The sequence below is a fragment of the Diplotaxodon limnothrissa genome, linkage group LG15, assembly GCF_057381915.1.
Source record: "Diplotaxodon limnothrissa isolate DT_005_m linkage group LG15, D_limnothrissa_male_GT1.1, whole genome shotgun sequence".
Classification (NCBI taxonomy): Eukaryota; Metazoa; Chordata; class Actinopteri; order Cichliformes; family Cichlidae; genus Diplotaxodon; species Diplotaxodon limnothrissa.
Genome location: NC_140610.1, coordinates 40,133,929 through 40,155,452, shown reverse-complemented (window position 1 = coordinate 40,155,452; position 21,524 = coordinate 40,133,929).

Here is a 21,524-nt window from a genome sequence, read left to right as displayed (position 1 = left end):
ATAAAATGGATTGTCGGAACAGTCAGCGTTAAAGTCACCTTTGACAGTCCAGACTAAGATGTCCGACGCCATGTTGGACATCTTCAGGGTGGAAAAGGGTTGGTGTGACCGAGGTGTGGTTTGGCTTGTTGTATGTATATTTCGAGATGATATGGCTCTGGATGGACCGGTTACCAGGGCATGGAAGGAGGACAGACTCATTAAATGAGGAGAAGGAATTTTCTGGGATTGGAGATCCTCTGGGTGAGTGGTTGACTAAAAGCATGCATAAAATAAAAGCTATTTTTTATTATTGATTGGTAATCGATTGATAATTGGCCACATTTACAGCTGTATTGACTTGTTGTGGACGTAGTCTACTTCATGTTTAAGCACTCTAATTAACAGATTGAAAATAGTGACATTAAAGGAAGAGTATGCAGCGCCACCCTGTCAGACGCCAGTGACGGTGGGGCTCACTGATGAATCAGGTGAGCTGGATTCATGGCTGAATCAAAACATAGATTCCCCTGCTGTGGTCAGTGAGGGGAAAAACAGGGGGAAATAAAAGTAAAAGAGGCATGGATAGACGTTTATGTGTCAAGTTTGTAAACGGGATAAAAAGGGGGTGTTTTACTGTCATTTTAGCATCAGCATTATTGTTACATCAGAATCATATAACAAGCATTGCATTAATCATTTATTGAAGCTTTTGACATTATACTAACATTTGTATTACGGTGATTGTTATAACCTCAGGTTAATATTCTATTTACAGGTGTCAGGATAATCATATGATCTTTCATTGCAGGTGTAAACATGATCATTTTTATACATATTGCAGTTTGTTGCTCATTATAGAGTTGTGCTCAAATTAATAAGGGTTAAAAGCTACAGTCAACGCAATGTTTGGCTGATCTATGGACTGGAGTGACTTTGGGCATGGAAGGCTGCACGCGCTTACATAACACTGATATCGTGTTTTTCTTTGTGATCTTTTATTCAGTCATGTCTTTTGCTAAGTTTTAAGTAGTGGCAGTTGATTAAACGACATTCATTTAATATTACATACCTGATTCAGAGCATTACACACAGATCAACTTAACAATCTGCAAAACCTTGTAGCTGCAATGTTGTGTCTCCATAAGGGACAGTTGGCTCCAGGAGATAAGTGGGAGTCAGTGCCTGTCCTCGAGAAGGAGAGCATCTTCCTTTGCTGTGTCAACAAGTTCATATTCAAGTGAAGTTCATATTAATACAGGTTTTGTTTCATGGCGATTCTGCGGACGCAGGCTCTGGGCGGAGCCAGGAGTTGAACAGATCTAACATGACAATTAAATTGGTTTCATTCCCTGGCACAGGATGACAGGACTGGAGCAACGACACTGGATAGGAGAAAGTCTCATACTTTCTGAGGTATAAGGTCACTAACCTTTTCTTTTAATTTTCTAGCTCCGTTGATTTGACACATGGGAATGTGTCAAAAAAGGGGGGAAGTTGAGTTTTAACATCAAACAAGGGTTATATGAACATTTTTATGACTTCATTTGTGTTTTTAATAACTTAGGTATGGTAAAGCTTAAGCTAATAGTGACCCAAGAGGTTTCCGGACTTTTTTAGAGAATCAGTGAGAAGCATAAATCATTATTTCCATGTTTAAGCATTAATCATTGAAATGAACTGAATAGCGTTTAGATGATAAAATGCCTGTGTTCATGAGAAGCTGAGTACCACACTGGAGAGGAAACCGTGGGACAGTAGGCGGAAGCAAACACATGATTTTTGGGGGGCAAATGTTAGGATTAAAAATGGCTAATTTGTTTTTGATGTCTTTTGCTAAAATGAGTGGTTTTAATAATTTTCGTACACACCTTGCAAATGTGCTTATAATGAGTTGGCACTCGGTCTTTTGAAGGTCATAAGCTTCGTTCGGCGTGATGGTCCGGACTGATAAAGTGTAGGAAATGCCTTGAGTGCAGAGGGCTAAATGCAAACACGCTTACACACACATAGGATATGATTAGAATAAGTCCCTGGGACATTCTGAATATTCTAAACCAATTCTGAATCGCCAGAAGATCAGTAGATAACAACATTAGATTATTAGAGCTAGGAAGAGAGGTGTTTTGGTTTTCTGTCTCTTACAGAGAAAGGAACAGACACCAGACGAGGTCACAGATATACGAGGATCCTTCGCAGCAGAGACAGACACAGTGACTGCCGAGATACCAACTGGGTCCAAGTGTCATGGCGTTTGGGCTCCGATTAGTCACCTCAAAAGGATGGATCCCATAAACACAGCAATAACCATGAAGGGGGTGGCGGAAATCCAGGAACACCAGACCAACGAGGTTCGAGAGGCTCTTGGGCAAAAGGGGGACACGTTCCTGTTCCTTTTTCTGGGGGATACACAGGACGCACAGGACCCGAGGATACACAGATCGTTGTTTGAAATCGGGGCAGAATAATCCACTGATCTGTGCAATGACTGAAGGGTTGTCTAACCCCTGAGGTTGAAGAAAGAAGAGCAGAGGATCACCCAACTGGAAGGCACTGGTGGCTGCAGCAATAAAATAAAGGCTAAAAGCTCCTCGGACAGAGGTTCTAGTCTGAGTACGTCTGAAGGGTATAAGGTAGCACCAAAATAAAGCTGTGGGAGACCTGGGGAGTGTCATCTGTACCTGCTATTGTTGTAATAATAGTTTTTCTTGCATCTGAATTGCGCAAACACAGAGGTCATCTCACATATGGTTCGTCCAACAGGGGGACAAAGGACCTCAGGAGTGAGAAGGAATGAACCCGGCCACACTGGATTACAGGGTGTAGGTGAGCTCTCTATTCTAAAGAGCTCATCAGGGGGAGTGTGAGATTATAATATTATTTTATGCCATGTTAGACCCCTAATTAAAGATTGTGAATTATTATGTGGTTTTAGTTTGCATTATTCTCCTGAATTAGAAGAAGGTGATAACTATTGCATTTGTTAAACTGATTTGCATTACATTAGACTGCTGATTTATTGTGGATGAATGATATTGTTTTATGATGCATTATACTGCTGAGTTATAAGAAATACTGTCATCGCCTTATTTGTCTGATTAGAAGAGAACAGAACATGCTGGAGTTTTCTGCCTCATCTCAGCAGGAGCAGATAAACAGGGAGCCAAGGTCGTAGCTTAGGCGCTGTGTGAGAGAAAGCATGTGAATGTTGTAGAATATTTAGCTGGTTTAGAGTTTAGAAATGTGTTATCATAGAATGTAGAACTGTTGTAGAGACACTGACACTGCCCTCAATATAATAAAGGCTGATTGTGTCGTGAACTTAGGAGTAGATTGTAGGAGACCCCTCCCCCACTTGAGCTGTGAAAGTAAAACAGAGAAGAGTTAATGCTGAGTGGAAATTCCCCAGAGGATGTATGGGTGGGGGTCTCAACATTGTAACTGGATACCTGTGGTCTGGAAGGGAGAGGGGTTTTATGACCTCTAGGGCGTTACCTATACCCATAGTGTTTTAACTGTCACGCACACACATTCACACGCACATTCACTTATGTGCACTCACACATACACACAGGTATGCGCACACAGACACAGAGTTTGCAGCACACCGTGGGGGTTTTATGATAGGGTCGCCCCTATAAAACTGTGTTTCACAGACAAAGGGGTGAAGATTTTGCAGAGGGACACCGGCCTCGTCTTCCCTTCTAGAAGTGCATGCTTAAATGAAGATGAATAAAGGTTTTGTGAAATGACTACTGAGTTTCGGTGCCGTCTCTGGAAGTTTCGACGAATAAAAGAACCGGGGTAAAACTGATTTCGCAACAATGTTTAGGCTTTTATGATAAGGTGGGGGCCACTAGAGGCTATAAGAGTTTGATCAATGCTCCACCATTTTGAGATCTGATGCTGTCTGCGTGCGGTGTCCATCTCCCACGCGTGTGACCATTAAAATCATTGTTTGACTCAACCCGGCCGGACCAGTGTTGTTATTGTGGTTTTTCCTCTTGTATCCATCCCCAATATTTGAATCCGTAACAATCTCCACACAAGCACTGAGATTTTACACCAGCTGCTATGTTTTAGGTCACAGTGATCCATTGCCTGAGGAAACAGTAATAAAGATAATTTTGTTCAGGTGCACGGATGCTGTTAGATCTTCCATGCACTCAGCAGGTGACCTTTTGACTACTCCAAGGTTGTTTATGCGACCATACTTTTTCCTCACACTAATCACAGATGCATTGTTATGTCTGATTCACTGATCACACAGTCTGCTAACAAATCCTTAATCCCTCAATATTTAAAATATACAGTAAAAGCATAAGCTAGGTAAAGTAGAGGCATCTATCAACCCCTAATTAATTAAATTAAAGTTGTGGCTCTGCTCCTTGAGAGGCCCAGGAGGAACAATTATGTCATTTAGAGCAAACGCACATTTATCTGTCTCAGCATAATGGTCTTTTGGAAGTAGAGCACTGTCCAACAGTAGCAGCAGTGGTGTACATCCAGTATGTGCGCACACAAAACAGCGGGAAGTGAAAAATGTGTCTCAGCTTTTGCAATATATTTCCATCAAGCTACTTTTGGAGAGGACAAAATTAACAATACTAACGTGATTCTGACAACGCTATGCTGCTGCCGGCCTCTTGAGCTCACCTGAAACAGGAAATATGGAACTTCAAACAACAATCAAATCAAAACCGCCTCACCGTCATTATGTTCTGGCCCTGTATTTATAGAAATAATCTTTAAAACACTTGCTGGTAATGGGTGAATCATTTTGTTGTATCCAGGCTTTGAACATTACTTGTTTGTCGTAAAGAGACACTTACGCTTAAGCACAATAAAGAAAGACCGTAATTTAAAAAGGCAAACGAATATAAAATTGCCTTTCATTTGCTAACAAGATTTGTGATTTTCTGTGTTAAGATGAGTTTTTGTTCTTCTTTTCACAACTTTTTAGTGAGTTTTATATAAAGTGCTAAAAAACAAATTAAATGAAAACGTTAAAAACACATCAGCTCTCAGTGGGGAGAAAATCAGGCTGGATTTCTGTTCTTGTTCAGACTCTATAATCTGTCAGGATCCAAAGGATGCCGCATTGTTTGATGGAAATTTGAATTATTAACATATAAAAGGCTGAAATCTGTGTTTGTGTACTGACAAATTCAGGATGTATTTCTAATGAGACAATGGATAGTATCCTGAAGACGGCTCAGTGAGCTCCTGGACAGTCTGAAGTGCAACCTGGTGGTATTTGAGGGACCAAAACATAACGTCACAGAGCGCCTCTATTAGTATCAGGTGAGCGTGGGCACCAGTCAATGATATCAATTCCTTCATCCTCCAGGAACTGCCTGCATACTCACACCGCATCAGGCAGGGTGTAATCATGGCAGTGGTTGACCTGCCAGGTTTGGTATTCTACAGCAAATGTCGATCGAGCTCCATACTGCTGGACAGGGCCCACTACAGAACGTCAGGGCCTCAGGCCACCTTCATGAACTCTGTTTCTGATTGTTTGGTCAGAAACATTTACACCAGTGGCCTGCTGGAGATCATTTTATATCTCTAGCAGTGCTCATCATGTTCCTTCTTGCATAAAAGAGCAGATCCTGCAGTCCTGCTGATGGATTAAGGTTCACACTCCCTTTCTACCTACCAGAGTCCTCAAAGAGACAAAAGACTCTTCCTGTGGAGTTCCTGTTTCCCCCAACTTCCTTACTAGACCCCCACCATTTGTCTTACTGTATGAGTGTGAGACTTGTTAAAATCCAGTGGCACCAAGATATCATACAATAAAATAATGTGATTAATACATAAGTAAAAGAAATTCCTATACATGCCCCTTCCTGATTTCTTATGTTTTAACATGTTTGTTACACTTACATGTTTCCAATTTCAAATGTTAACACAGATGTTCAGAGTAAATACAGATTGTAGTTTTTTAAATGATGATTTCATTTAGTTTGGGGAAACAGCTCCAACTTTACCTCATGTAGAAAAAGTCATTTCCTTCTAAACCTAATAAGTGGTTTTGTCATCTAGCAAGAACTGCAATCAAGCATTTGCAATAACTAATAAAAAAAGCACTTGGGACAATTGTGTTGGTGACAGCTTTTGTTATAATATCAATAATATTCATATGAATATGGGATACTGTTACATGTTTGCACAGACTTTTGTGGAATATGGAGACACTCCTGGCATTATATGAGCAAAGTGAGACTCATTTTTTAGGGTTGGTGGAGATGAGTGTGAAGATCCAAACAATCCCTGTCAGTGATGGAGAAGCTTTGATGGAAATATTTGGTAAAAAGTTCACCAGCATGAAGGAAATGAAGTTTCAAACTTTCCTTAGGAGGAGCCCAGCACGCCTGCTTAAAGAAAAGTGAGTGTGGCGATGTGGATGCTTGCAGCGACTGCTGTATAGAGGCCATCCTGCTACACATGAAACACATCAGAGTCATAATTGTTATTTTAGTCACGTGTTTGTTTATTATCCTTATTGTTTTATCTGGGACTGTTTGCAGACATCTCAGAGAGAGGAGACACCAGCATCTGAACAGAGACTCAAACCAGCAACCTGCAGCTCCCTGCTTGGCTGCTCCAGTTTTCTCCTCACTCATGTTGCCCACCAGTGATTTCTAGCTGCCCACCCACACAGCAGGCTAGAATATGCGCTGAGCCTCAGCACCCAATACTTGGACATGTTTTCTTTATTAAATAATGAACCAGACCCCAAAAGTAAACAGCTGTTATTGCTAGGCAACGGGAGCAGCATTTGGTGATGCAGCACCTGACATTCCTGACCATGTGGGCGGAGCATGCATGAAATGGAATGTTTAGTAGAACTGTGCAACACAAGCACTTAGTTCCAGCATGTTTCATTGTATCCAGACACAGCTAGAGACACATCTACAGCAGCATCTCTGTGCAGGACAAACGACAGTTGACGAAGAAACATCGAAAACTTCACTTCACTCCTCTACAAAACGTTGGCTCCTTTGTTTAAAAGGCCAAAATGAATCAGGGGAGAACGAGAAGAGGATCGGCGAGTGCTTCACCTCACAATTCAGTACAGCTGATTAACCTGCAAGAAGAACTTCAAATGATACAGGCTGAAAATATCAAATTAAAAGAAGAGGCAGAAAAATCAAGAGGAGAAGCTAAAGATTCAAAGTTTGAAACTGATGTAGTATTGCAGGAATTACTGCATGTGGGTCTCAAACTTAAAGGAGAGAAAATGGGAAAACAACAGGCAGAAAAGGAGAATGAAAAGATGAAGAAAGAACTGTTGGAAGCTCAAAAAGCATTGGAGGAAGAGAAAAGCACAGCACAAGAAGCCAAAAATAAATATCAAACTGCAAAGAAGGAGGCAGGAAATGTGATGCAGGAATTACAGGAGGTGCAGGAAGCTTTTGGAGAGGGAAAAAGGAAAATGCAGTTGGCAACACAAGAAGCTGCAAATGTAACAGCTGAAGCTGAAACACTAAGGAAGGAATTACTGCATGTAAAGCAACAACTTGAAGAGGAGAAAAGACGTAAAGATGAGGCAGAAAATGAGATTGAAAATTTGAAGAAAGAATTGTTGGAAGCTCAAAAAGTGTTGGAGGAAGAGAAAATGAAAATACAGGAAGCAAAGAAAGAAATGGAAGATACAAAGAGTCACACTGAAAACATGAAGAAGGAACTGATGAAAGTGCAAGAAGAACTTGCAGAAGAGAAAATTGAGGTGAAGGTATTCAAGAAAGAAATGACGGTGACCAAGAAAGACTGCAAAGACGCACTGAAAGAAATGCGAAAGCACAAAAAGGAAGCTAAAGAGCTCCTCAAACACAAAGGGAAACTGGCCAAACAGCAGCTGAAAGAAAAATTTAAAGATGCCGAGGAGCAGCTCAACAAAACCTTAAACGAACTGAAGGCAAAAGAAAAAGAAAAGCAAGCCGAGGACAGGAGGGGATTCTGGAGCAGACTGCTGAGAAAGAACTGACCCAGCAGCATCAATAGTTTCTTCCCCCTCTCTCCACCTTTCTTTCACCCCATCCTTCTTCTTGGGACGTTTGTTTGTTTTTTAAAAACTGAAATGCACAAATAAAATTGCCATAACTTTACATGTTGCCTGCTTCTTTTCTTGTGTGTCTGTGGATGTAAAACAGTAACACACTTTCTGCTCTGTGTCTTTAATTGTAAATAAATGCAATATGTTTTCATTTTAAAATGCAGTGCAAAAAACTTCTGCTCTGAATCTTTTTTTTAGCAAAAAGCTTTTTTTTGCCTGTTGTGGAAGTTTTCCATTTAAATAAAGCCTGCAGACGAGCGGTGAGCGGTAGCTAACATTCTTTAATCAAACACACAAAGAACAGACAACCAAGCTTGATGAAGTCCCTGCATGACCGCGGGACAGACGGTCAGCAGAGTCTGAGCCCAGCATGGCTCTCAGTTAAATATCTCCAGGAACAAAAGGCAGTACACAGCTGTTTCACACTTTAAGGTTCACACTCCCTTGCTGCCTCCCAGAGTCCTCAAAGAGACAAAAGACTCTTCCTGTGGAGTTCCTGTTTCCCCCAACTTCCTTACTACACCCCCACCATTTGTCTTACTGTATGAGTGTGAGACATGTTAAAATCCAGTGGCACCAAGATATCATACAATAAAATAATGTGATTAATACATAAGTAAAAGAAATTCCTATACATGCCCCTTCCTGATTTCTTATGTTTTAACATGTTTGTTACACTTACATGTCTCCAATTTCAAATGTTAACACAGATGTTCAGAGTAAATACAGATTGTAGTTTTTTAAATGATGATTTCATTTAGTTTGGGGAAACAGCTCCAACTTTACCTCATGTAGAAAAAGTCATTTCCTTCTAAACCTAATAAGTGGTTTTGTCATCTAGCAAGAACTGCAATCAAGCATTTGCAATAACTAATAAAAAAGCACTTGTGACAATTGTGTTGGTGACAGCTTTTGTTATAATATCAATAATATTCATATGAATATGGGATACTGTTACATGTTTGCACAGACTTTTGTGGAATATGGAGACACTCCTGGCATTATATGAGCAAAGTGAGACTCATTTTTTAGGGTTGGTGGAGATGAGTGTGAAGATCCAAACAATCCCTGTCAGTGATGGAGAAGCTTTGATGGAAATATTTGGTAAAAAGTTCACCAGCATGAAGGAAATGAAGTTTCAAACTTTCCTTAGGAGGAGCCCAGCACGCCTGCTTAAAGAAAAGTGAGTGTGGCGATGTGGATGCTTGCAGCGACTGCTGTATAGAGGCCATCCTGCTACACATGAAACACATCAGAGTCATAATTGTTATTTTAGTCACGTGTTTGTTTATTATCCTTATTGTTTTATCTGGGACTGTTTGCAGACATCTCAGAGAGAGGAGACACCAGCATCTGAACAGAGACTCAAACCAGCAACCTGCAGCTCCCTGCTTGGCTGCTCCAGTTTTCTCCTCACTCATGTTGCCCACCAGTGATTTCTAGCTGCCCACCCACACAGCAGGCTAGAATATGTGCTGAGCCTCAGCACCCAATACTTGGACATGTTTTCTTTATTAAATAATGAACCAGACCCCAAAAGTAAACAGCTGTTATTGCTAGGCAACGGGAGCAGCATTTGGTGATGCAGCACCTGACATTCCTGACCATGTGGGCGGAGCATGCATGAAATGGAATGTTCAGTAGAACTGTGCAACACAAGCACTTAGTTCCAGCATGTTTCATTGTATCCAGACACAGCTAGAGACACATCTACAGCAGCATCTCTGTGCAGGACAAACGACAGTTGACGAAGAAACATCGAAAACTTCACTTCACTCCTCTACAAAACGTTGGCTCCTTTGTTTAAAAGGCCAAAATGAATCAGGGGAGGACGAGAAGAGGATCGGCGAGTGCTTCACCTCACAATTCAGTACAGCTGATTAACCTGCAAGAAGAACTTCAAATGATACAGGCTGAAAATATCAAATTAAAAGAAGAGGCAGAAAAATCAAGAGGAGAAGCTAAAGATTCAAAGTTTGAAACTGATGTAGTATTGCAGGAATTACTGCATGTGGGTCTCAAACTTAAAGGAGAGAAAATGGGAAAACAACAGGCAGAAAAGGAGAATGAAAAGATGAAGAAAGAACTGTTGGAAGCTCAAAAAGCATTGGAGGAAGAGAAAAGCACAGCACAAGAAGCCAAAAATAAATATCAAACTGCAAAGAAGGAGGCAGGAAATGTGATTCAGGAATTACAGGAGGTGCAGGAAGCTTTTGAAGAGGGAAAAAGGAAAATGCAGTTGGCAACTCAAGAAGCTGCAAATGTAACAGCTGAAGCTGAAACACTAAGAAAGGAATTACTGCATGTAAAGCAACAACTTGAAGAGGAGAAAAGACGTAAAGATGAGGCAGAAAATGAGATTGAAAATTTGAAGAAAGAATTGTTGGAAGCTCAAAAAGTGTTGGAGGAAGAGAAAATTAAAATACAGGAAGCAAAGAAAGAAATGGAAGATACAAAGAGTCACACTGAAAACATGAAGAAGGAACTGATGAAAGTGCAAGAAGAACTTGCAGAAGAGAAAATTGAGGTGAAGGTATTCAAGAAAGAAATGACGGTGACCAAGAAAGACTGCAAAGACGCACTGAAAGAAATGCGAAAGCACAAAAAGGAAGCTAAAGAGCTCCTCAAACACAAAGGGAAACTGGCCAAACAGCAGCTGAAAGAAAAATTTAAAGATGCCGAGGAGCAGCTCAACAAGACCTTAAACGAACTGAAGGCAAAAGAAAAAGAAAAGCAAGCCGAGGACAGGAGGGGATTCTGGAGCAGACTGCTGAGAAAGAACTGACCCAGCAGCATCAATAGTTTCTTCCCCCTCTCTCCACCTTTCTTTCAGCCCATCCTTCTTCTTGGGACGTTTGTTTGTTTTTTAAAAACTGAAATGCACAAATAAAATTGCCATAACTTGACCTCATGTTGCCTGCTTCTTTTCTTGTGTGTCTGTGGATGTAAAACAGTAACACACTTTCTGCTCTGTGTCTTTAATTGTAAATAAATGCAATATGTTTTCATTTTAAAATGCAGTGCAAAAAACTTCTGCTCTAAATCTTTTTTTTAGCAAAAGGCTTTTTTTTGCCTATTGTGGAACTTTTCCATTTAAATAAAGCCTGCAGACGAGCGGTGAGCGGTAGCTAACATTCTTTAATCAAACACACAAAGAACAGACAACCAAGCTTGATGAAGTCCCTGCATGACCGCGGGACAGACGGTCAGCAGAGTCTGAGCCCAGCATGGCTCTCAGTTAAATATCTCCAGGAACAAAAGGCAGTACACAGCTGTTTCACACCTTAAGGTTCACACTCCCTTGCTGCCTCCCAGAGTCCTCAAAGAGACAAAAGACTCTTCCTGTGGAGTTTTCTGCTTCCCCCAACTTCCTTACTACACCCCCACCATTTGTCTTACTGTATGAGTGTGAGACATGTTAAAATCCAGTGGCACCAAGGTATCATACAATAAAATAATGTGATTAATACATAAGTAAAAGAAATTCCTATACATGCCCCTTCCTGATTTCGTACACTTACATGTTTCCAATTTCAAATGTTAACACAGATGTTCAGAGTAAATACAGATTGTAGTTTTTTAAATGATGATTTCATTTAGTTTGGGGAAACAGCTCCAACTTTACCTCATGTAGAAAAAGTCATTTCCTTCTAAACCTAATAAGTGGTTTTGTCATCTAGCAAGAACTGCAATCAAGCATTTGCAATAACTAATAAAAAAAGCACTTGGGACAATTGTGTTGGTGACAGCTTTTGTTATAATATCAATAATATTCATATGAATATGGGATACTGTTACATGTTTGCACAGACTTTTGTGGAATATGGAGACACTCCTGGCATTATATGAGCAAAGTGAGACTCATTTTTTAGGGTTGGTGGAGATGAGTGTGAAGATCCAAACAATCCCTGTCAGTGATGGAGAAGCTTTGATGGAAATATTTGGTAAAAAGTTCACCAGCATGAAGGAAATGAAGTTTCAAACTTTCCTTAGGAGGAGCCCAGCACGCCTGCTTAAAGAAAAGTGAGTGTGGCGATGTGGATGCTTGCAGCGACTGCTGTATAGAGGCCATCCTGCTACACATGAAACACATCAGAGTCATAATTGTTATTTTAGTCACGTGTTTGTTTATTATCCTTATTGTTTTATCTGGGACTGTTTGCAGACATCTCAGAGAGAGGAGACACCAGCATCTGAACAGAGACTCAAACCAGCAACCTGCAGCTCCCTGCTTGGCTGCTCCAGTTTTAGCGGTTTTTTATCTACTTTTAACCGGATTATTCGTCCAGAATTGCTGTGCGTTCCTGACCTACAGCAGACAAGAGCTTCTGGACATCTGGACTCATAACTCCAACAGTTTTATCGCCGATCTCCGACTCATCCCAGAGATCTCCAGAACACCGGAGGCTGCCCACTCTACCCGGCCGGGCGGAAGTGCACGCAGACAGCGCCGAGATCGTAAACAAAGGCGAGGTAGGCGCGGAGGGCTACGGGCTAAGCTAAAGCTAACACCACACCGGCTGCCTTTACCCAGTATTTTCCTCGCCAATGTCCGTTCTCTGGCAAACAAAATGGATGAGATACGGCTCTCCATCACTAACAACAGACGGATTATGGACTCAAATGTCATGTTTTTCACCGAAACATGGTTGAACAACAGCTGCCCGGACAATGCTATCGAGTTAGCAGGACGCCACACACACCGAGCCGACAGGCTAGCAGATGACTCCGGCAAGACCAGAGGTGGAGGTTTGTGCATTTATATTAACAATGCTTGGTGCATGAACTCCACTACTACTGAGAGTCACTGCTCACCTAATGCGGAGTTTTTAATGGTCAAATGCAGACCTTATTATCTCCCCAGAGAATTCACTTCGATCATACTCACTGCCGTGTATATACCCCCCGACGCTAATGCTAGGTTGGCCATGAAAGAACTTTCTGCAGCCATTAACAAACACCAGAATAAACACCCCGAGGCTGCTTTTATTGTTGCTGGCGACTTCAACCACACCAACTTAAAGACAGTCCTCCCCAGATTCCACCAACATGTCTCCTGCCACACCAGAGGAGACAGGACTTTAGACCATGTGTATTCCAACCTGGCTGGAGCCTACAAAGCCACACCCCTCCCCCACATTGGACAATCGGACCATCTCTCCCTGTTCCTTACACCTAGGTATTCACCACTCATCCAACGTGTGAAACCTGCTGTGAGGACAATTAAAGTGTGGCCAGAGGGGACAGACGCAGTGCTCCAGGACAGATTTAAAAACACAGACTGGAATATGTTCACCCACACAGACCTGGACCAGTACGCCTCATCTGTACTGGATTACATCTCCGAAACCACAGACAGTGTCACCACCCAGAAACGGATCACCATGTACCCCAACCAGAAGCCTTGGATGAACCGGGATGTTCGTCTCCTCCTGAAGGCCCGCAACACTGCCTTTAGGTCAGGAGATGCACACGCCTACAGTACAGCCAGGGCTAATCTAAAGAAGGGTATCAAAAAAGCCAAACACCATTACAAAAAGAAGGTAGAAGAACACTTCTCCAACTCCAACCCCCGACGCATGTGGCAAGGACTCCAGACCATTACAGACTACAGGACCACCAAACCCTCCCCCGCATCCTCTGATGTCTCCTTCCTCAACGAGCTCAACAACTTTTATGCTCATTTTGAGCGAGGGAACCCCACAACCACAACCAAAGCAGACGTGACGCCAGACCACCAACCTCTGACTCTCTCCCCCACCGATGTAGGAGCGGTGCTGAGCAGGATCAATGTCCACAAGGCTGCAGGTCCCGATGGCATCCCCGGGCGTGTTCTCAGAGCGTGTTCTGAGGAGCTTGCAGGAGTGCTGACAGACATATTCAACCTCTCCTTGGCCTACGCTGTGGTACCGGCCTGCTTCAAATCCACCTCCATCGTCCCGATACCCAAAAACTCCAACCCATCTTGCCTCAATGACTACCGCCCAGTAGCACTCACCCCCATCATCACTAAGTGCTTAGAGCAGCTGGTCCTAGCACACTTCAAATCCTGTCTCCCCCCCACCCTGGACCCCCACCAATTCGCATACCGCCAGAACAGGAGCACAGAGGATGCAGTCTCCATCGCAATGCACTCTGTCCTCTCACACCTGGACAACAACAACACCTACGCCAGAATGCTGTTTATAGACTTCAGTTCAGCGTTCAATACAATCCACCCCTCACAACTCATCAGGAAACTGACAGACCTGGGCATCAGTTCCCTCATCTGCAAATGGTTACTGGACTTCCTGACCAACCGCCCCCAACATGTCCGGCTGGATAACCGCTGCTCATCTACCATCACAATGAACACCGGTGTACCACAAGGCTGTGTGATGAGCCCTTTCCTCTACTCCCTCTTCACCCACGACTGCAGACCTGCTGATGGTTCCAACACCATCATTAAGTTTGCAGATGACACCACGGTGATTGGCCTCATCAGTGACAACGATGAGGCCGCCTACAGGGAGGAGGTGGATCGTCTGGCTGAGTGGTGCGACACAAACAACCTGCTGCTTAACACCGAGAAGACCAAGGAGCTCATCGTGGACTACAGGAGGAATGCTGACCCACATCCACCCATCCACATTAAGGGGACGGCTGTGGAGCGTGTGAGCAGCTTCAAGTTCCTGGGAGTCCACATCTCCGAGGATCTCACCTGGACGACCAACTGCTCCAAGCTGGTCAAGAAGGCTCACCAGCGCCTCTTCTTCTTGAGGACTCTGAGGAAGAACCACCTGTCCTCAGACATCCTGGTGAACTTCTATCGTTGCACCATCGAGAGCATCCTGACCAACTGTATAACAGTCTGGTACGGGAACTGCTCTGCCTCGGACCGGAAGGCGTTGCAGAGGGTCGTGAAAACTGCCCAGCGCATCGCCAGAGCACCACTTCCTGCCATAAAAGACATCTACAGGAAGCGGTGTCTGAAAAGGGCTGGGAAAATCATCAGAGACCCCAGTCACCCATCACATGGACTCTTCACCCTCCTGCCCTCTGGGAGGCGCTACAGGAGCCTCCGGACTAAGACCACCAGGTACCGGAACAGCTTCTTCCCCACAGCTGTCAGACTCCTGAACTCTGCCTCCTGACATCTGACCCACGTTAACTCATGGACTGAACATACACACACACACACAATGGACAACTGTACCCTCAAACACACAATAATAACATGGAGTGAACCACCACTCACAACCACTATCACTTTATATAGCCTCTGTAGAAATTATCCACACCCTCACTTACCTTAACTGCACTACTGTATAGCCCTGTGTAAACAATCATTCTGTACATACGATAATTTTTAACCCTACAACTGTTTACAACTTGCATAGTTCCCATTTCTGTATAGCTGTATATCTCAGATTCCTGTAAAGTTATTTATTTCATATTCTGTATAGTTTTTCATATTTATATCCTGTCCATATCCTGTACATAGCTTGTACTCACTACAGCCTGTACATACTTATAGTTATAGAATATTCACAACATACTTCATACCGTGTACATTATAACATAATAGACCCATTTCTGTAATATACTTACATATCTATATTATTGCTAATATATATTGTAATATATCTATATCACTAAGCACTTCTGGATGGATGCAAACTGCATTTCGTTGCCCTGTACCTGTGCATGTGCAATGACAATAAAGTTGAATTCTATTCTATAATTCTATTCTATTCTATTCTAAACGTCAGCTGAATTATTGAATATTCAATTCTTCGGTTTTCCAAGTCCTCCTTTGCTTGTTGTTTAGGTTAGAAAAAAAGAATTGCGGTATAAATGATTCTCACTGAAAATTCACAATAACACAGTCTAGCAGAGACAGGATAAAGACATGATACAAAGTTCTATGGATGTGGCAAAAGAAAAAAGAGAATACCAATGACAAAAATAGAGTGAAATTAGTGTTGTGTGTTAAATTTGACATCTGTGTTTGGTCCATTTGCTTAGGCTGAGTAAAGAAAGTTCTCATATTTTGGTCTTTCAACTTTATTGTATTTTAGTGACAGATCTTGAAAATGAAGTTTAGTTTTCAGATTTTTTCTTGCTGTGTGTCATTATGCCAGCAGGTGGCAGTACGTTAGTCCAGTCGCCTGTGTTGCTGCTCCGTCCACGCGCAGAATCATGTCAGGAAAAGTCGGGAGAAAGCACCAGAGTCCAATTTGGGATTACTTTGAATATGACTATGCTTTGCTTAAAGCAAGTGTCTTGCAGTGGAAAGAGACAAATTGAGGGGCAAATGAGGGACATTTCTAAAGGGAAAAAATCCCACAAACCTTAAAGTGCACTTGAAAAGTTCACACCAGAAGGCTAACCTAGCTTACCTTGAGAAGGTACGGGAGCACACTCAACCCTCATCCCCAGAAAACAGAAGCTAACCCCAGACAAGGCGGCGTGATGCATCCCGAGACAACAGGACGGGGACATCTACATAACTGTGTGAGTCAATTGCCCTCAAAAAGTTTATCAATTCACTTGAACCAAAATTACGAACACCCGGTGCTGCAAGAGTTAATAGTCTCAATACCCAAGGATAAGCACAAGAGCATGACAGATATGAGGAAACTGGGATTTTGTTACACTTAATTATTGCAGACACAACTAAAACTATAACTGAAACTAATCAAAACTAAACTGAAACTAAGGATTTTCAGAAAATAAAAACTAGACTAAACTAGCAAACAATTGGTAAAAACTAATTACAACTGATATAAAATTGAAAATCTGAAGTCGAAGCTGAGTAAAAATAAAAACTAATGAAAATTGCAAAACGATTAAAACCCTGGTGCAGAGATTGGCAAATCTGACCAGGAAATGTTATAAAATGGATTGTCGGAACAGTCAGCGTTAAAGTCACCTTTGACAGTCCAGACTAAGATGTCCGACGCCATGTTGGACATCTTCAGGGTGGAAAAGGGTTGGTGTGACCGAGGTGTGGTTTGGCTTGTTGTATGTATATTTCGAGATGATATGGCTCTGGATGGATCAGTTACCAGGGCATGGAAGGAGGACAGACTCATTAAATGAGGAGAAGGAATTTTCTGGGATTGGAGATCCTCTGGGTGAGTGGTTGACTAAAAGCATGCATAAAATAAAAGCTATTTTTTATTATTGATTGGTAATCGATTGATAATTGGCCACATTTACAGCTGTATTGACTTGTTGTGGACGTAGTCTACTTCATGTTTAAGCACTCTAATTAACAGATTGAAAATAGTGACATTAAAGGAAGAGTATGCAGCGCCACCCTGTCAGACGCCAGTGACGGTGGGGCTCACTGATGAATCAGGTGAGCTGGATTCATGGCTGAATCAAAACATAGATTCCCCTGCTGTGGTCAGTGAGGGGAAAAACAGGGGGAAATAAAAGTAAAAGAGGCATGGATAGACGTTTATGTGTCAAGTTTGTAAACGGGATAAAAAGGGGGTGTTTTACTGTCATTTTAGCATCAGCATTATTGTTACATCAGAATCATATAACAAGCATTGCATTAATCATTTATTGAAGCATTTGACATTATACTAACATTTGTATTACGGTGATTGTTATAACCTCAGGTTAATCTTCTATTTACAGGTGTCAGGATAATCATATGATCTTTCATTGCAGGTGTAACCATGATCATTTCTATACATATTGCAGTTTGTTGCTCATTATAGAGTTGTGCTCAAGTTAATAAGGGTTAAAAGCTACAGTCAACGCAATGTTTGGCTGATCTATGGACTGGAGTGACTTTGGGCATGGAAGGCTGCACGCGCTTACATAACACTGATATCGTGTTTTTCTTTGTGATCTTTTATTCAGTCATGTCTTTTGCTAAGTTTTAAGTAGTGGCAGTTGATTAAACGACATTCATTTAATATTACATACCTGATTCAGAGCATTACACACAGATCAACTTAACAATCTGCAAAACCTTGTAGCTGCAATGTTGTGTCTCCATAAGGGACAGTTGGCTCCAGGAGATAAGTGGGAGTCAGTGCCTGTCCTCGAGAAGGAGAGCATCTTCCTTTGCTGTGTCAACAAGTTCATATTCAAGTGAAGTTCATATTAATACAGGTTTTGTTTCATGGCGATTCTGCGGACGCAGGCTCTGGGCGGAGCCAGGAGTTGAACAGATCTAACATGACAATTAAATTGGTTTCATTCCCTGGCACAGGATGACAGGACTGGAGCAACGACACTGGATAGGAGAAAGTCTCATACTTTCTGAGGTATGAGGTCACTAACCTTTTCTTTTAATTTTCTAGCTCCGTTGATTTGACACATGGGAATGTGTCAAAAAAAGGGGGGAAGTTGAGTTTTAACATCAAACAAGGGTTATATGAACATTTTTATGACTTCATTTGTGTTTTTAATAACTTAGGTATGGTAAAGCTTAAGCTAATAGTGACCCAAGAGGTTTCCGGACTTTTTTAGAGAATCAGTGAGAAGCATAAATCATTATTTCCATGTTTAAGCATTAATCATTGAAATGAACTGAATAGCGTTTAGATGATAAAATGCCTGTGTTCATGAGAAGCTGAGTACCACACTGGAGAGGAAACCGTGGGACAGTAGGCGGAAGCAAACACATGATTTTTGGGGGGCAAATGTTAGGATTAAAAATGGCTAATTTGTTTTTGATGTCTTTTGCTAAAATGAGTGGTTTTAATAATTTTCGTACACACCTTGCAAATGTGCTTATAATGAGTTGGCACTCGGTCTTTTGAAGGTCATAAGCTTCGTTCGGCGTGATGGTCCGGACTGATAAAGTGTAGGAAATGCCTTGAGTGCAGAGGGCTAAATGCAAACACGCTTACACACACATAGGATATGATTAGAATAAGTCCCTGGGACATTCTGAATATTCTAAACCAATTCTGAATCGCCAGAAGATCAGTAGATAACAACATTAGATTATTAGAGCTAGGAAGAGAGGTGTTTTGGTTTTCTGTCTCTTACAGAGAAAGGAACAGACACCAGACGAGGTCACAGATATACGAGGATCCTTCGCAGCAGAGACAGACACAGTGACTGCCGAGATACCAACTGGGTCCAAGTGTCATGGCGTTTGGGCTCCGATTAGTCACCTCAAAAGGATGGATCCCATAAACACAGCAATAACCATGAAGGGGGTGGCGGAAATCCAGGAACACCAGACCAACGAGGTTCGAGAGGCTCTTGGGCAAAAGGGGGACACGTTCCTGTTCCTTTTTCTGGGGGATACACAGGACGCACAGGACCCGAGGATACACAGATCGTTGTTTGAAATCGGGGCAGAATAATCCACTGATCTGTGCAATGACTGAAGGGTTGTCTAACCCCTGAGGTTGAAGAAAGAAGAGCAGAGGATCACCCAACTGGAAGGCACTGGTGGCTGCAGCAATAAAATAAAGGCTAAAAGCTCCTCGGACAGAGGTTCTAGTCTGAGTACGTCTGAAGGGTATAAGGTAGCACCAAAATAAAGCTGTGGGAGAACTGGGGAGTGTCATCTGTACCTGCTATTGTTGTAATAATAGTTTTTCTTGCATCTGAACTGCGCAAACACAGAGGTCATCTCACATATGGTTCGTCCAACAGGGGGACAAAGGGCCTCAGGAGTGAGAAGGAATGAACCCGGCCACACTGGATTACAGGGTGTAGGTGAGCTCTCTATTCTAAAGAGCTCATCAGGGGGAGTGTGAGATTATAATATTATTTTATGCCATGTTAGACCCCTAATTAAAGATTGTGAATTATTATGTAGTTTTAGTTTGCATTATTCTCCTGAATTAGAAGAAGGTGATAACTATTGCATTTGTTAAACTGATTTGCATTACATTAGACTGCTGATTTATTGTGAATGAATGATATTGTTTTATGATGCATTATACTGCTGAGTTATAAGAAATACTGTCATCGCCTTATTTGTCTGATTAGAAGAGAACAGAACATGCTGGAGTTTTCTGCCTCATCTCAGCAGGAGCAGATAAACAGGGAGCCAAGGTCGTAGCTTAGGCGCTGTGTGAGAGAAAGCATGTGAATGTTGTAGAATATTTAGCTGGTTTAGAGTTTAGAAATGTGTTATCATAGAATGTAGAACTGTTGTAGAGACACTGACACTGCCCTCAATATAATAAAGGCTGATTGTGTCGTGAACTTAGGAGTAGATTGTAGGAGACCCCTCCCCCACTTGAGCTGTGAAAGTAAAACAGAGAAGAGTTAATGCTGAGTGGAAATTACCCAGAGGATGTATGGGTGGGGGTCTCAACATTGTAACTGGATACCTGTGGTCTGGAAGGGAGAGGGGTTTTATGACCTCTAGGGCGTTACCTATACCCATAGTGTTTTAACTGTCACGCACACACATTCACACGCACATTCACTTATGTGCACTCACACATACACACAGGTATGCGCACACAGACACAGAGTTTGCAGCACACCGTGGGGGGTTTTATGATAGGGTCACCCCTATAAAACTGTGTTTCACAGACAAAGGGGTGAAGATTTTGCAGAGGGACACCGGCCTCGTCTTCCCTTCTAGAAGTGCATGCTTAAATGAAGATGAATAAAGGTTTTGTGAAATGACTACTGAGTTTCGGTGTCGTCTCTGGAAGTTTCGACGAATAAAAGAACCGGGGTAAAACTGATTTCGCAACAATGTTTAGGCTTTTATGATAAGGTGGGGGCCACTAGAGGCTATAAGAGTTTGATCAATGCTCCACCATTTTGAGATCTGATGCTGTCTGCGTGCGGTGTCCATCTCCCACGCGTGTGACCATTAAAATCATTGTTTGACTCAACCCGGCCGGACCAGTGTTGTTATTGTGGTTTTTCCTCTTGTATCCATCCCCAATATTTGAATCCGTAACAATCTCCACACAAGCACTGAGATTTTACACCAGCTGCTATGTTTTAGGTCACAGTGATCCATTGCCTGAGGAAACAGTAATAAAGATAATTTTGTTCAGGTGCACGGATGCTGTTAGATCTTCCATGCACTCAGCAGGTGACCTTTTGACTACTCCAAGGTTGTTTATGCGACCATACTTTTTCCTCACACTAATCACAGATGCATTGTTATGTCTGATTCACTGATCACACAGTCTGCTAACAAATCCTTAATCCCTCAATATTTAAAATATACAGTAAAAGCATAAGCTAGGTAAAGTAGAGGCATCTATCAACCCCTAATTAATTAAATTAAAGTTGTGGCTCTGCTCCTTGAGAGGCCCAGGAGGAACAATTATGTCATTTAGAGCAAACGCACATTTATCTGTCTCAGCATAATGGTCTTTTGGAAGTAGAGCACTGTCCAACAGTAGCAGCAGTGGTGTACATCCAGTATGTGCGCACACCTGAAACAGGAAATATGGAACTTCAAACAACAATCAAATCAAAACCGCCTCACCGTCATTATGTTCTGGCCCTGTATTTATAGAAATAACCTCTATGATTTACC